General features: G+C 50.8%; 1 protein-coding gene across 2 annotated transcripts in view; it reads left to right on the forward strand.

The window, feature by feature from the left end:
• The first annotated feature begins 4,576 nt into the window (after window positions 1-4,576).
• Window positions 4,577-12,067, forward strand: part of Wscd1 (WSC domain containing 1) — a 44,064-nt gene continuing 36,573 nt past the window's right edge. Inside the window, exon 1 of one of the 2 annotated variants that reach the window (XM_058572812.1) lies at window positions 4,577-4,660. The gene's annotated coding sequence lies outside the window, so the exon portion shown is untranslated. Of the gene's footprint in view, window positions 4,661-5,856; window positions 6,064-12,067 lie in introns of those variants that run through there. The other variant, XM_046425096.2, reaches the window with a different exon arrangement.

Here is a 12,067-nt window from a genome sequence, read left to right on the forward strand (position 1 = left end):
TAGCTTGATTTATTTATTTATTTATTTATTTATTTTTTTCCGTAGCTTGATTTAAATGACTTTCAAGTTCAAGGTCTTGGGTGAGTGATGAACAGAGAAATTCATAAAAATGGGGCAAACATGAGGTGCTTTGCCCTCATCTGTGTCTGCCAGCTGGTGCACACAGGTTGGCAGAGGGAACATAGCAGGGGCCACTTCTGCCATCCCTCTGCACCATGGCTTACTTGCCCCCCTCACCCCTTCCCGCCGATGGCTGATTCCACGGGCTTCACATCTACCCCAACCCAGTTCTTCACACTTGGCCGTTCTTCAAAGCTTTCTGTTCCTCAGTCCCAGCCAATTGCCAAGTTGGTGCCAATGGCAGTGGTGGGGGATCAGGCAGTTACAATTCCCAGTACAACAACCCTTATTCTAGCCACCTGCCATGTCAGACCCTATGCCAGGGCTAGATCATGGTTATTGTTTATTACAATCTCTGTGCTAGAAACAATGCCCTGGAAATGAAACACTTTCTCTATTTTGCAAGGATGTAAGAAATGACATCTTAGCATTTTTTTATTAGTTGCTCAAGATAATACAATGATCTTGACATATCATACATTTGATTCAAATGGGGTATGAATTCTCATTTTTCCACCGTGTACAGATTGAAAGCATTTTATCCACAGTAGAACTTCTTCCAAAACGGGACTCCATCCTCTCAAACCCTGCTTTATCGGCTAAGCTTATGTAACATTCTAAATCCTTCGTTGTCATTTCAATAACATTCACAGCATCTTCACCACGGTAGGTTCTGTCTCAAGAAACCACTATCTTTGTTCATCCCTAAGAAGCGGCTCCTCATCTGTTCAAGTTTTATCATGAGATTGCGGCAATTCAGTCACACCTTCTAATTCTCTTGCCATTTCCACCAAATCTGCTGTTAACTTCCTCCACTGAAGTCTTGAACCCCTCTCAAAATCACCCATGAGGGTTGGATTCAACTTCTTCCAAACTCTTGTTAGTGTTAATATTTTGACCTTTCCCCCTGAATCACAAATGTTCTTTGTGATATCTAGAATAGCAAATCTATTCCAGAAGGTTTTCAATTCACTTTGCCCAGATCCATCAGAGGAATCACTATCTATGGTGGGGCTATAGTCTTACAAAAAAGTGTTTGTTAAATAATAAGACTTGAAAGTTGAACCTTGATTCATGGACTGCAGAATGGACCTTGTATTAGCAGGTAGGAAAAGCAAAATAAGACCAAAAACTCCCCAAACCCAAACAAACAAAACAAAACTACCTCTGGGAGAAATGGCATAATTTGCCCAACCAGAGATACAGACTGGACCCCCAAACCACTTTCATCTTATTCTCCTGCCTCCCTTAAAGAAGCTCTTCCAGAGTGATCAAACTGACCATTTGACAGAGAGGCAAACCAGGATTATAATAAGTAAATTTTGCATGAGGCCACACAGCCTAGCCAGGTTTGGTTAAAAAAGAAACCAAGATTTCTTCATTGTTTCCCCCCTGCCCCCCCCCCCCCAACCTTATGCCTCTGCCTCTAAATTCCTAATACTTTCTGAGTGCCTCTGGCCCATGCTTCTGGAGTCCAGCTGCTCCCAGATCAGTCCAGTGCTCAGGGAGTTTCTGCTATCCCAGGTAGGTACAGATTCTCTGCTCTGCTTCACACCCCCCATCATCACCTCGGTGTCTGCAGGCCCAGCTCAGCAGGGGGTTGCAATTACCATCTGTGTCACTGGCATCTTTACAGAGGCATATTTAAGTCGCTGCCGCACTCACAGGAGAGAGCAAGTAAATACACAGCCCAGCAAAGCACTGAACCCAGCCTCAGGTCTGACTGCATGGAGCAGACATCAAAGAGTTCACAGCACTCTGGAAAAAAATGCAAAGGAAGAAAAGAGGAAACTGCATCTCCCCTTCTGAGACGCTGCCAAAGGTTCTCTTGGTCTCTGAATGACAGATGCTCAGATGACACACAGAGTGAAAAGTAACCTCCCAGAATATTCTAGGATGGTCAAGTCTGTGTTACCCTGCAGGACAGGGTAGTAGAGGAGCAGCAGCCAAGAGCTGTGTGGGTAAAGATGGAGGTGCTCAGATGCAGCCCCACTCCGCATGCTGATGGGCCACGTGCTTCTTCACCCCACCACAAGTCCCTGGCAGGGGGGATAGGGCAATGTCATGCAGTGACACCCACACTGTCCCTCAGGGTCTCCCTGGTGGCCAATAGAATCCTATGGACAATAAGATGACGGCTCCATATAACAGGGATCTATTTTGTGACCAGAGCAAGAGCAAGCAGACTCCGGAGTTCTTGAAAAGAAACATGGGATCCATTGGGAACCTGCCTGGGTTCATTAAAAATATTTCATGCTAGACACATTGCATCTTAAAAATCAATTATTTATTTAATAAATGTTTAGTGAGCATGCCTATGTGCCAAGAATAAGCTTAGCACTAAGGATATAGCTCTAAATGAGATGGAAAGTTCCCTGGCTATGTGGGGGCTCAGAGGACTGAGGAGGAGAAGACAGACAATAAACCAGTATATGCACAAGGTGCTGGTGGGGGGGACAAGTATCATGAGGACTGAGAACTGGACAGCAGGGTGGGTGCTGTAGCTGGAATGTCAGGGAAGGCCCCTTGGGGAGGTGGCATTTAGAGAAAGAGAAGGTACCCTGAGCCTGGTGGATCAGCATTGGGATGAATCCCTCTTCCCTAGCAATGGTGACAGGTAAGAGGACTTTGCAATGTATGAGGCATCTGGATTTCAGCAAAGCCTTTGGAAGAACCCCTCCATGTAATATTTACTAAAATATGTACTTGCTCTGTGGCACATGCTGTTTTATTTATGCACTCATCAGCTCAGACTTTGGGTCTGTTTTATGACCAGTTCTCTACCCTGGGAACTCCTTAAGGGTTCTGGTTCTTCCCATCAAGAGTCTCCTGTGTTTGTGGCAAAATATGACACACAGTGGGTGCTTGCTCAGTGAATAGATGGAAGGATGGCTGGAAGAAAGGAAGGAGGGAAGGAAGGAAGGAAGGAAGGAAGGCAGGCAGATGGGCAGGCCAGCCAGCAGATGACCTAAAGTTAGGAGGTAGTGTAAATTCTTGAGATCCAATGATCAAGGTCCACCAAGAGATGAGATGATGAAGTCAAGAGCCAAACAGAGAGATGGACGTGAGGTAAGATCAGATCCATCTGATTCTTAGACCCAGACTTGCAGGGAAGGCAGTGATGGGTACATTACCCATTTGTTACTGGACATATCAGAACCATGGTGGGACCACTATAGAAGCCCTGGTGACATTAGAATCTCTTCCCATAGGAGCTTTTGGGATATAGACAGGGGTAATATGAAAATGGTCCTGGCTATGCAGAGAAGAGATGGGGTCAGGGAGTTGGTGTGGCTTGGGAGCAACTCTGTTATCAGGCCTGGCCCATGTGTCCTCCTCACACCCTCTTACCTGTCACCATCGCTAGGGAAGAGGGATTCATCCCAATGCTGAAATGCTCCTGACCATTTTGACACCTAAGCTACCTTTCCCAAGCCCTTCTCAATACCCCATGGGTCCCTTCATGTGTCTCCTCTCTGAACATCCCTCCTTTACGGTCAGCAGGTACACCACCTGTCTTCCACACAGAGGTCTGTGCAGGTGCTTCCCTGGAGGACTTTGCAATGCAGGTGAAGTGGGACATCAGGTTCTGTCCTTGAGACTTCTCTCTTTCCCTGGTGGCAACCCCATGGACTCCTCAGCTTGAGTCCTATGTCCCAGATAACTCTCCAAGGTCTCCTCGCCCAAGTAGCAGCCGTGGGGCTGCATCTGACCTCCCAGAGAAACTGGGCTTCAGTTACCCTGGGCTGTCTTTGATGCAAGCCTGGGGCCATCATCTAACTTTGGGTGTCAAAAGTTTCATCTGTTAAGTGGATACACCAAGACAGTTTATTGTGAGTTTTAAGTGGAACAATGGGAATAAAGTGGTCAGAGATGGCTTCATAGGAATGAGACTATGCAAGGCACAGGAGTCTGCACTCAGAAGGATCCTGCACTTTCATATCTTGAAATTCACGATAATTTTTTAACACGAGCCCACATTTTTATTTTGCACCGGGCTCTGCAAATTATGTAGCTGGTCATAGAGAGGGCTTTGAAAACCCAAAAAGCATTGTAAAGCACAGTTAGTGTTATTGATTACAATGATACAAATATGTCTGTAAAGGATATGTATATTTATGGCAGGGAGGGGTGTGTACATTTCTGCAAGCCTGGAATGTTGGGATAGCATAGAATTTGTCACTGTGTCCTCACCCAGGTCCTCCAAGGACTCCAGAAAACTCAACTTTCATTCCCAGGCCATGGACACTGTTCTAATTCTAGATTTGGCTTGATTAGCTGTGCAAACTTCAGCAGTCTCTTCCCTCTCTGAATGTCACTGATCTGCACCAAGCCAGCTCCCACTAGTCCCATCTAATCCTCTCCCTGCTGCCCTGCACCTGTTGAAAGCCTGCTCTAAGCCTGGCTGAGCAGCTCTGCCCCTAGTGGGAGTTGGAGGCATGAAACTCCCTTTCAGGAAGCGCCGAGTTAGAGCCACACCACCTGCTTCTCCACCTCTACTGTCCTCAGACTCTGGGAGCATCTTAACAGCCTGCCCTGGGTGAGATCTGGGCCCACTGGTATAGGTGGTGCTGTGACTTGAGGGTTCTGGGGAGCTGTGGGGGACTCCTTAATGGGGGTAATTCCTTAAGAGTGGATCCAGCCTTTATCTGAAGAGAAGGTTGTCTAAAGAACTATGGGAGTGTTCCACATCTGTCCATATGTGTGTGTCTGTGAGGCAATGCCCAGTATGTCCCTCTATACAAGTGCGTCTGCTTGCTAATGGACTCCACTTAGTATGTGGCATTGCTTCTGTGGGTAACTATATCAAGGAGTGAGTGGGTCTGTCACTGTGTGTCAGTGTGGGGCAGTGTAATAATAAGCTAATGGCAGAGCCCTGAACGCATAGGCAGATGGTGTCAGTGATTTGTCTGTGGGGCTATCATTCTGTGTGGGACTGTTTCAGATTCTGTGGGTGGGTGTGTTGTAGCATGTGCTTGTTTCTGAGTGAGTCTGAGTGAGTGTTTGTGTGGGTCTGTGCCCGTGTCTATGCCTGTAGATGTGGTGATCAGTGTCCAGCTCTGCATGGGACAGTGATCCAGCTTGTGCCTGACTCTGTGTATCTGTAAGACAGCGCTACAAACTGCATGATTTTATGTGTGTGTGCACGCCTGTTACAGTGTCCTAGCTTGTTTCTGTGTGAGTGGAGCAGAGCCCAGAGTGTGTGCGTATGTGTGAGTGTGGGTGTCAGTGTATCTATCTGTGAAGCCGTGATTCAGTGTGTATTTGTATCCGATGGTGTGTGTCTGTCACCGTGTCTGCATCTGAGTGAGTTGTGGGGGCGTGCTCCTCTGGGTGACGGTGCACAGTGTGTTTGTGTGTGTGTCGTGTGAGCACCATGATGTGTGTATTAGAGCCAACAGAGGCTCCGACGCAAGGCTGTGGCTGAGTGTGTATGTATCAGTGAGTGTCAGTGTCTTTGCTTGGCAGTGGCGTGTGTGGCTCGCAGCGTGTGCCTATCTCGCGGGCCAGGGCAGGTGCGGACCCTCGCCCGCGAAACCGAGACCCCTCCTGCGAGTTGAGCGGAGGGCACAAGCGCCGGCGCCTCTAGGACCCGGCGGCGGCCGGCCGCTGTCCCCGGGCCGCGCGAGTGAGCATGTGCAGAGCCGGGCGCCCTCTCGCCCGCTCGCCGCCCGCCGCCCGCTCCGCGCCCGCAACCAGCTCCGCGCCCGCACGCTCGCTCCGCCGCCCGCTCCGCCGCGGCTTAGCCGGGACAGCCGCAGCTCCGGGTTGCTGAGCGGCGGGGCCGTGCCGGGACAAGTCGGTCAGCTTGCAGCGGGCGCCCGGGGCGTGCGGGCGCCAGGGGCGCCTCTGCTCCGGGCACTGCGGGGCTGCGGGCTCCGCGCCCAGGGAGGCGGGCGCGTGGCCGGCGGTGCGGACGCCCCAGCCGGCGGCGATCGCGGGGTGAGTCCTGTCTCCCGGGTGCCTCAGCTGGGACCCCCGCGCGGGCTGCAAGTCGGATTTCCCCCAGCCGTGGGCAAACAAGTTTTTGTAGCCCGGACTGGGAGCGCGCAGGGGCTGCACCTGCTCGGGCTTCGGGGCGGGTTTTCGCGGGGTGCCTTTCCCGGGGGGCTGGGGAGCGGGAGCGGGAGCGTGTGCGTGTGTGGGGAGCGCTTGGAAACAATCGGGCTGAGCCGGTGGTGCTTTAGCCAGTTGCACAAGACGGGTCCCTCGCCAGGGTCCGGAGAGACAGTCCGTTTCCCAGGAGGGCTCCGCGGTCCGGGCCCAGGGAGGGGGCAAGGGCAAGATTTGGGGTGCGCACTGTCTCCCTCCTAGTCGGGGACGTTCAGCAGAAGCAGCTCCCTCTCGTTCCGCTACCAAGCCAGGCTTCCGGTCAGCGGAGGGCCCCCCCCCCCCCCCCCGCTGCCCCCAGCCCCGTTTCTTGGTGAACTTGAACAGAGACCGAAGCAAAGGCAAAAATCAATCTAAACGTATGTATTTTGTCTGGAAAATTACCCAGCATAGAGCTTTGCATCTTCCTAGGTGTGGACGGAGACTCACGACTGGACGCTGTTTATTGCGTTTTTCTTTGATACTCAGAAGCATCCCAGGTTTGGGTCCCCTGTCTCAGGATAACCCCGATGACTGCTTTACATGAGCATATGGGCCCCACAGAAGATACCTGGTCGTGGCTGGCTCACTGGTGGGGAAGTGGGGGCAGGGACTGGGACCTCTGGCCCTTCTTCTGACTCCTAGGAGAGCTGATAAAGGGGTTTCGCCCCACAGCCCTGCCCTGTGATCCAGTCTCTTGAATGACAGGTCATTCTTGTTGTCCCAGATGCTCCCAAATGGACAGACTCAGAACTCCACCGTACTTTTGTGACCCTGGATGCTAGCAACCCTCCTGTTGCTGGAAGAGGGAGGCATTTGGGCCAACCCATGTTGGGACCCATAGTTGGGATCAGAAGTAGGGGCATTTTCTCCAGAGAATTACTGGGTTATCCGACACAGGAAGTGAGGGCTAGTGGGTAGTTAAAGAATTAGAGGAGGCCTCAAGCTGGCTGGCCCTGCTCTGACTGCAGCCTCCCCCTACTTAGCTACAAGTGCTGGAGGAGGGCAGGGGGAAGGTTTCTTTGGGGTAGGAAGACATTTATTTCTCCTAAGCATGCTCCCCACCACCACCACCACCACCACACACAGTCAGCATGGCCCCTGGCGGTTGTGTGGAGAAGGTGCCTTGCGGGCTGCCAGAGCTCCGTGTTTCTGTAGAGAAGAGCAGGACCTTTCCAGAGTGCAGTGGCTGAAGCTAACTTAGCAGGCCACCAGGCTGGTGGGCTGAGCCTGATTCCCTCATCTTCCCCACCAGAAGCCTCTTGGCCCTCATCTGCAGCTGCACCCTTCAGGTCTCAATAGTATGATTCCCACAGCTCCTCTGGAAGACCTTATTTTGGGGGTGAGGAGGTCCTTCTTTTCAGTGGGTGATGGAGCTCTCAATGGTGCTGTCATGTGGCCTGCTGCCCATCTGGTCAGAAGTGAAGAGAAGCCTAGATTGAGCAGAAGGCTGGTCTCACCAGGCAGAGGGGATATTATGGGTCACCAGTTGGCCTCCTGTTAAGCCTGAGTCTCCAGCCCAGCTGGTTCAGCCCAAGCACTGCAGAGCAAGTCAGTGATTCGCAGAGCTGGGTTCCTTGTAGAGTCAGCTTAAAAATGTGACTGAGAGCCTCCAAATTCAGAGCCTCCAGGCCCAGACAGAGTCTGGCCTCTCAAGAAGGTGTATTTCTCTTTGTGGACATTCTCATCTGGCTTAGACACTGGTCAGTCTTGTTGAGACCAGATCCTCTCCCTGGAGCTTCAAAGAGTTCAAGTTCAAGGACTTTGGGGCAGCTCTGAGTTTATGCCTTTAGGGCTTTATCCATAAGATGAGAGTGGTAATCCTGAGAAACAGCAGGGCCAGAGCTGGGTCCTAACATCTGGGGCCAGGCTGGGCTAGAGGCTGTTGCTGCTCATTTGGGGAAGGAGTGGGTGAGCATGGCCTTCCACTACCTTCTCCCTGGGCCTCACAGGCACACCTTCTCATTGCTTCCCCTAATCTTTCCTCCTCTTGGCTTTTATAATCACCATGTTGATTTATGGCCTACAAAATTAGCACAGGTGTGCCACTTTGAGGGGAATGTGGTCAGGGAGGAGCTCTACTTCTACACCATCTCCTTGCATGACTGTGAGAAGTGTGTGAAGGAATGGGCTGGATTTATTTTGTAAGCCATACAATACGGTGCACCTCTTGGTGGGTGTTAAGACCCCTTCCCTCCATTTGGCTTCCCTTTCCTTAGAAAGTCCTGGGGATATGAGCCCCCTTGGCATGAGGGGATAGGGGGCTTCTGAGGACAGGAATGCCCAGGGTTTCTTGGCCCCCATTCAACAGCACCAAGCCCTATCCCAGGGGTACGAATGGAGCCAGGGAAGGGGAAGCCTGACTTTGATTCAGTGTTCCACTCCCTGGTCCATATTGATCCAAGTCACTCAAACACCTGTTTACCTGCTACCCTCTGAGCTAGACCCAAGACAGTCTTTAAGGATTCACCACCAGGTGGAAGAAACACAAATGAATAAATTAGGATACTATTAGAGGAATAGTTCAGCAATAGTTCAGAAGAGATTATGATTGGTGGTTTTAAGAGTGGAATGGACTCCAAATCAATCAACCCAAACAGGGAAACGCCAGTCCCCAGCCCCCACAACCATTGTCAGCCTCTAGCATGGTGCTTGAAAGTCTCCCCATCTGGTATTGAGCAATGAAGGCCCTATGATCCAGCAGATCATACCACACACTTGGAATCAGAAAACTTGAGTTCAGTCTAGCAAAAGCTGTTTCTTTGTTCAAGTTAATTGGTTTGCTTTCTTTCTCAGATTCTGCATCTATATAATGGGGATCCTAATTCATAATATAATAACTCTGTAAGTTTATAGGAGGATTACTCATTTACTGTTCTGCTCATTCATTCACGCACTTGATAGTACATGAAAGTGCCTTGTGCTCTTTAGTGTGGTATAAAATATTTATTATTTATATGAACTTCAGCAGTAGGTTTACTGAAGGGGTTTTCCAGGTTGGCATTAAACGTTTGGGCCTTACTATAATTTATTTTTATGTTTTTATTATTTGTGATTGACAAAGCATAACTGTATACACTAAGGGGGGGTGCAACTTGATGTTTGATACCTGTACACCATGAGGAGTGGTTACACTTATTGACTATTATGTTTTGCATCTCTTTAAAGCAACATTTAAAAAAAATTGAACCCTTTCTTTTTAAGTTTTAAAGTTCAGAAGATCAAAGATTTGCCTCTTCAAAGACAGGGGCCCCACGCCATTTCCGTTTCCTAGAACTTGTCCCTTTCCAGGGTCCAGCAGGTTTATATTTAATAGGTTCCTTGTTCCTTTTCTCAGCCTTTAAGACCCAGGGGTGTGGACCCTGGAGTGAGGGCTTCATACACAGAGGACAGAGGCACCTCTGTGCCTGCAAGGGTCTGGGCAGGATGGGGAGGAAGTTGGGATGACAGCAGGAAGCCTAACTCAAGGGAGAACACAAAACCCAGGCACAGGGCAGTATCCAGCTCACCATCAGCACTGGGGAATGGCTCTGCTCTGGGGACCAGAGGAGCTTCATGGAAGAGGTGGCATGGGGGGCTGAGCCTTGGTGGCTAGAAAGCATTTCAGAGCTCTGAGATGAGGCACAGTCAGAGGTGACTATGGGGAGAGCATGCTTAAAAGGGCTTGAAGCTTCTCAGGGAGGGAGCAGGAGCCTAGAGCAGGTGGGACTCAGAAAATCTGGGTCTCAGGGAGGAAGAGGTTGAGGGGAGGCAGGTGGTACCTGGCCAGGGACACAACACTGGTTGGGACACAGGGTTCTAGAAGGAATAGTCAGGGAAGACCACTGAATACTGGGCTAAGGAGCTTAGATTTGTTCATTCAAGCCCAGGGCACTCACTATAGGCAGTAGCAGTATGATCTTTACATCAGAAAGATCATTTTCTTAGGCTGCTGGAAGGGGACAGTCTCTTAGAGAGGAGATGAGGTCTGATGACAGGCGGTGAGCTTGAGCAGGTGCTGAGGCAGGGGATGGAGAGGAGAAAGTAACCAAGGACCCCAGAATCCAGCTGGAGGCTCCCATACATGGCTTTACTGAGGTCCCAAGGCTGAAGACTCCCTGGCTGCCTGTCACTGAGGCTGGGGGCTCTAAGCTGTTGGGACATGGGTGCCCATTTTCTTGTGTGGAGAGCAACAGGCTGGGCCATGTTCTTTGTCTTCAGAGTCCCTGTCCTGCTCAGAGCTCTGAGTCTTAAGAGCTCTGAGCATTGCTGCAGTGGCCACCATGACTGAGATCCTTTGTGGGGAGCGGGGGTGTCAGGAGTGTCATCTCTGGGCAGGCAATTGAAAGGAGAGATGGTCACGTGCCTGAACTCCAGTGGCCACTGGTCAGCCAGCTGCAGAGACTGGCTCTTGTGCTGTCTTCTCTTCCTGCTGCCACCCCTCAGTCTCTAACTCCCAGCTTAACTGGGAGGTAGGTATCCCCAACACCTGTCCCCCACCTCCTCCTTCCTGAGGCTCAGGAAGGAGACCCACTTGTTCTAGGCTCCTTCTTACTCCTTGAGGCTTCCAGAAACTCCTCTGTTTGATTATTCTCCCATTCCTAAGAGGGAACTCAGGGTGTCCCTCCTTAGGCCATGCTTGAGTAACCTGAGACCTCTAGAAGACACTAATGGGATGGCAAGTGTGCATTTTCGTCCATTCTGGATGTCCCTTCCCAGCGGGGCTGAGCCTCAGGCAGTAGGGGGAGTTGGAGAGAACTCACCAACCTCCTACTGAAGCACTTTGCATGGTTACAAACGGGAATGCACCTGGAAGGCGGGCCTTGGGGAAGAAGGATGGAGACTTCCAGAAGAGGGGAGAGACTCTGAGGCTGTCTCTCAGCCAGCCCCAGAAGGCTGGAACACTTACCCACATGGCTGTGTCTGGAAGGTTTGGCTCAGGAGATGCCATGTGTCGCATCATCTCCAGGAGCTTTGGCCTGGCATGATTTCAAAAAGGTGCTGACGGAGGCACACTAAACTCCTTTCAAGAATAAATCTTGCCTGGGCAAAGCCAGGACCGAGGGGGAGAAAACAGGCAGGGAGCTCAGTGGTAGCCAGGTGGGTTCTGGGAGCTGGTGGGCTGGGCCTGTAGGCTGGCCCTGAATGTCTGCCCTTAGGCACTGAGCTTCACCTGGTTGACATTCAGGGACAGATCTGAGCTCTCAAATGTGGGGAAGCAGAGCCTCTGCCTTGGCAAGTGGCAGGGAGGAAACGAGATGGTGCCGGTGAAGTACACAACCCATGTAGCCTATTTATTAATGCTGCAAGGGCTTCATAAGTGATGGCATTGAGAAATAAAGCGGTTGCTAACGGCAGTCTTAGCTGAGATCAGCGTCAAGCTAGAGTGGGATATCGGGCCCATCTCAGGGAGCAGGGGGCTAACAAGGAGACTGCCTGCTACTTGAGACTGATTCTACCAGTGACAGAGCTGCTATAGGCCTGTCTTCCAACTGCTCCTTTTTTGCCTTTTTTTTTTTTTTGGTACTGGGGACTGAACTCGGGCACTCAACCACTGAGCCACATCCCCAGCCCTATTTTGTATTTTATTTAGAGACAGGGTCTCACTGAATCACTTAGCATCTCACCATTGCTGGGGCTGACTTTGAACTCGAGATCCTCCTGTCTGAGCCTCCTGAGCCACTACACCTGGCCTTGTTCACCTCTTTTGCATTCATAACCAGAGCATTACATAGTCTGTAGGTAACAGAAGTGTCACATCCACTCCCCTGCTTCAGTCCCATAGCAATACCATCTACCCACATTGAACAAATGAGAAGCCTGAGGCCCTGTCCTGGGCAATGATTTGCCCATGGTAGATGTGCTCCCCCGGAGGGCC

This window comes from Marmota monax, unplaced genomic scaffold (genome assembly GCF_021218885.2).
Source record: "Marmota monax isolate L192 unplaced genomic scaffold, Marmota_monax_Labrador192_F-V1.1 WCK01_AAM20220418_F8-fsc00218, whole genome shotgun sequence".
NCBI lineage: Eukaryota > Metazoa > Chordata > Mammalia > Rodentia > Sciuridae > Marmota > Marmota monax.